General features: G+C 28.0%; 1 long non-coding RNA gene across 1 annotated transcript in view; it reads left to right on the forward strand.

Moving 5' to 3' along the window:
• The window catches only part of LOC139425995 (uncharacterized), a 35,979-nt gene that overhangs the window by 6,517 nt on the left and 24,146 nt on the right, over positions 1-5,316 (forward strand). The gene's annotated exons all lie outside the window — the stretch shown is intronic.

The raw sequence follows: 5,316 nt of genomic DNA on the forward strand, positions 1-5,316 counted from the left end.
TAAAAAATGGCGTCTGATTCAGTCAATGACTTTGATGGCAGAAAATGTGATTGTATTAAGTTAATGTCCGATATTTACAGGCTCCCGCTAGACGGCGTACTCGAGCGTTGCGATCGCGAATAGTAATATTATTCTAACTCAAATTAGCTGCTACTTTAATATGGTGCTAAGTTGAACCATACAGTGAAAACCTGTTCAACTTGACTTCGTCATGTGCATAGATTTGATGGTCAACTTGGACGGGTAGTTGACTTGTAGATAGAGATGAATAATTTTTTTCATCTTTCCATCATTTCTTATATCGTCTTATTCTTATGTCTCATGTTATTCACGTTTTTTATGTATTTCACTTACGGTATAAACAATGATAAATGTAATCAATTTTTTTGATAAATTTAAAATTTTATTTATCAAGCAAAATTTGTATATTAAGAAGAAAGATGTTAAAAGTTATATGTTACATACAGTTAAAATTAAAATAATAAGTTAAAAATGCCTATTTTGTTAGTAATGTATATCAGGTATGTTTTTTTTAAAAAAAATATTAGTATAGAAGAATATGTACAGCGCACAAAGAAATAAATGGACCACCCTAAATAACTTTTGATCTAATGACCGGAATTTCACATTCTACTACTCAATATTGATGGTTTAAAGGGGTGACCTCAAAAATGCTAAATAATTAGTGTAGAAGATATTTTAAGTTTCAAAAACAGACACAAAAGCTTACTTCTCTATAAATATATCCACCTTTTTTTCGACTGATTCAGATTTCTGACCCCCTAAAATATGGTCCCTGTAGTTTGGTTAAGAGATCGATTCAAAGTTTGGAACCCTTAATGCCAATTTTAGTTTTTGAATATTTCGCCTTATGTGAAAACCTTGTAAGCAAATTGAAAAAATTTTGCGCACAATTATGAAATTCATTTATCAAAAGGTTATTTCATGCAAAAAACAACTTTTTGCAAATATTTATTATTTTTTACTAATTTAATTATCATTATTTGAAAAATTTTGAATTAATTGTAAGGTATACAATTTTTTAAATCATTTTAAAGAATATAATTTGACATGATAAAATACAAAATTGAAATCGTTCGAATTTTAAGTGTAAGACATTTTTAAAATTTGATTTTCTCAGAAAATATTGGACCAATTTGACTCAAATTTTACATTTTGTTATGTGAAATTGCATTCCTTAAAATGGTGTAAAAAACTGTATACCCTTCAATTCAAAATTGCTTCGACTAGTATTAAATAAAATAATAAAAAATACGAAATATTTATCGAAAATAATTCTTCGCATAAAATTACCTTAGGATAAGTGAATTTCATAATTGCGTGCAAAAAAAAGTTTAAATTCGCTTAAAAATGCTTTCTTCCCGAATAAAACAGAATTTGATTTTTTTAGTCCGGCCATAGTCACTAGTGATTCGTTGGATTTAAATAACGTTTTTGTTTTTTTCTTGGCTTAAATTATAATTTCCATCCTTAATAAGCATGCTTTATTGCTTCTGACAAGAATTGTAACACTAATGTGTGTGTGTGTGTGTGTGTGTGTGTGTTTGTGTGTGTGCGTGCGTGCGTGCGTGCGTGCGTGCGTGCGTGTCACGGCGAAAGACCGANTAATCTCTTTACATTTTATTTTCAGTTTTTTGCTTGATATATTTGTTTGTTTTTCCGTACATATTTTTTACTTAATGTGTTCTAATTTCGTTTAAATTTTTTTGAGTGCTCCTCACCCTATTGTATTGATATATTTTGCTTTGGCTATATTAATGCAATATTGGAAAGCACTCCTTTCGGAGGATATAATCGTGTGGGCAGATGAAGAGATTATATCTTTCCTTGCTTTGTTTTCCGGATTTTTTTTTTTTAAGTTATCAGAAATTATATATATATATTTAAAAAAAAAATACTTTTGAAAAATATTTTTAATTACTTTCTTCTCTTGTCATTATCATGATACAGTTGCGTGATTTCTCAGTGTCATTTTCTTGGTGAGAAAATGCCACTTGTGATGGCGTCATGAAAACCGGATCGGTGAATAAAATTAAGCATCAATAAAAATGATCCCAACTGACATAATTATTTGCAGAAACAAACTTAACAATTGTTAATGATAGAACCATTTTAAAAAAATAAATTTCGTTTTTATTTAAGTTTGTATTTAATTTTATATCATAAAAATGAGTTTACTTTAAAAGATGAGAGTTTAGTTTGTGGGAGATGCTTAGTTTTTTCTAAAATAATTTTTTCTTCAAATTTAACCTCTAAAGGTGTCTACACACCGAATGCAACAGAGATGCGAAACACGATTTTTCCCCTCTGTTGCAGTGTGTCTGTTGCAAGTGATTGCATGTACCTTCACACCGCATGCGACAACAAACCTGTTTCCTCGCTAGCGTATGCGCACTTTTCTTCTGTATCTAGTTTTTGTTCCACAGCTCATTTTAACGTCATTTTTTGTATTTAAAAAATTATTTTATACATATGAATTACTTTTTATATTTATATTATTTTTTATATTTATATTACTTTATGATTTCAGTATAAGATGCTTCATAAATTGTCGAAATAAACTTTGCGTCACATTTTTACAAATATTGTATCAATAATTTATACGAAATTATTTTTTTTAAATAATTTTTGTCTTATAATTTTGTCTACTAATTTTTAATACTTAACTAATCTTTTTATGGGAAAAAAATNTTTTTTTTTTTTTTTTTTTTTTTTTTTTTTTTTTTTTTTTTTTTTTTTTTTTTTTTTTTTGCTAAATAAACTAAATTGCTGGAATATTAAATAATTCAAATTAAAAAAGCTAGGGAAAATGAAAAACAGAAATTATTTTATTATCAAAAGGTCATGTTAGGAAAAAAAAATTTTTTTTTCAGAACATTGTTGTGAACAATATTTTGAATATTACAAATATATCAAGTTTGCAACTTAACATTTTATATAGACGTGATAAAAATGAATTTATTTCCATATGCAAATGCTTCAATATAGTTTTTTCTTACATTCGCAAGTTGATAGGAATTTATGACATTAAAATTTCACTTTACGGAATTTCCGAGTGGAGCCATTTACGCAACATTTTAAAATGGACACCTTTTATTATTTAGTGACCCTTTATAATATGATCATGAGATACTACTTTATGAGAAGTACAAGAATGTGCGGGTGTTTTTCTTTTTTCATTTATGTTTTACTTTTGCATAAAATTACATTTTCCAAAAATTGTATTAAAAAAAAAAGGAATACATCGCGTTTTGAATATGCTACATTTCTTTTCCCTGCTGAATGGTACTGTCGCATTAAGCCAGGCATAGTCAGTCTGACAGAACCACTGGTAGCTATATTTTATAACACTCCAAATAAAAACTCCTGGAAGATTGGTTACGGTATCTCAGCTATCAACAATAGACCCATGAAGCCTATGGCATCACAAAAATTTTATTAGTAATTTCTGTTCTTGAATCTGGTCCATTCACTTAATTGGCGATAAATACCAAATATGTTCCTTAGCTTCCTTGATTTTATAAACTCCCGAAAATTTCTCAGAGCAGTAAAATCAAATTATTATTTTTGTTTCTATGAAAGTATTAAAGTAGGAAAAAAGGCGTTTTTTCCCATCATTTCTAATATACCCAATTTTATCCGATAGTGATGAACAATACCTTCCATAGAATAACCAATTTACACTAAAAAAATACAGCTTTTTTTGTTCTATAAAAATGGTTTATTTTTTAAGCTAAAAATCGATCTGATTTCATGCAAATAAAAATTTAAGCGATTCTGCTTATGAAGTTGATTATAAAAAGAAAATTTAAGGACCCGGCTTTGAGCACCATTGCCGTATTTACAAAATTTATTAATAATAACTACTTTTAATAGCAAATAAAAAAATTTGTTCCTCTAGAAAAAATATATAATTAAAAATTATTGAATAAAAAATTATTAATTAAAAAATATTGCTTTCTATTCTTTTAGCAGCGCTAAAATGCCGCCACCTTTTCCTTATTTCGCTGAACATTTTATTTTCATTTTTTAATGATTCAAGAGTAAAGCTTTAATTTTTTATTCATGGTTTAATAAAATCACTTTAAAGTTATCTTAACTAGTATAAAAAGAATTAATTTAAAAGGCTTGATATTTATTTGAATGTCAAGTTATGTTCTGGCAAAATTCATAAATGATTCTCTGTCTAATTGACTATTAATTGACTATTAATAGTTATTTTACTACCACTCGAGAATATCTGCAATAAAGAGCAAAGAAAAAAAATATTCTGTTCACTTGTGCATAAACAATTAAAAAAGCGAGAAATAAACTAATAGTAGAAAAGATTTATACTATTAACTTTTCGCAATTAATTCAAAATACTTTTAGAAAATTAATTAAAGAAAAGTATCTATTCAATGCATTTTTCACAATTAACAAAACGCACTAAAATAGCTTAAACCTAAGTGAGATTATCAGATTAATCCCACTTTAGAATTTTAAAAATTTATCTCAGGAATTTATGAAATTAGATACACTGTTTCTAAATCAAGACCTATCAATATATATTTTTAATCAATATTCTTAAAAATTTATATTATTTTATATATATTTAATAAAAATTTCAACGAAGATTTATATAAATAAGAACATTTAAAATACATTTTTGTAATAAAAGTGTCTTTTAATGTAAAAATCTTTCAAATATATTCAAATATTTTATATAAACATAGATCACTATGTTCTGAATGACGTTAACATTAAAATCATACGTGATTTCAACGTATTTTCCCTTTGAGATTAGAAATATATAGGAATCGGATTGACTCTCTGAGTCTGCAACAGCGACGAAAATTGAACTCCATCCAATTCTTGAAACCAGTGCGACGGCGATCGCTGGTTGTTGCAACAGAGGGAGGATGAAAGAAGTGCGCATGCGCGAAGTCATCGCAACATGCGATTTGTTGCTGTTGCAGCCGGTATGGAGACTCCTTAACGCTAAAACTAAATCATCGCCTTTAGTGCACTGTGACTGTAACATGAGTTTGTCAGTCTCTTTCAGCAATCGTCAAAGAGAGCTCTCTAATTAAGAGCCACTCACAAATATTTCACATACGGCATACAACTTAAAGTCTATTCGCGATCGCAACGCTCGAGTACGCCGTCTAGCGGGAGCCTGTAAATATCGGACATTAATTTATCACGTTTTCATTTAGTTCCATCAAAGTCATTGACTGAATCAGACGCCATTTTTTAGCAGCAAATAAGAAACAAAATTTCCCTAAGGAAAAGGCCGAAGAACTTGAAAAAAAT

This window comes from Parasteatoda tepidariorum, chromosome 7, assembly GCF_043381705.1.
Source record: "Parasteatoda tepidariorum isolate YZ-2023 chromosome 7, CAS_Ptep_4.0, whole genome shotgun sequence".
Taxonomy (NCBI): Eukaryota; Metazoa; Arthropoda; class Arachnida; order Araneae; family Theridiidae; genus Parasteatoda; species Parasteatoda tepidariorum.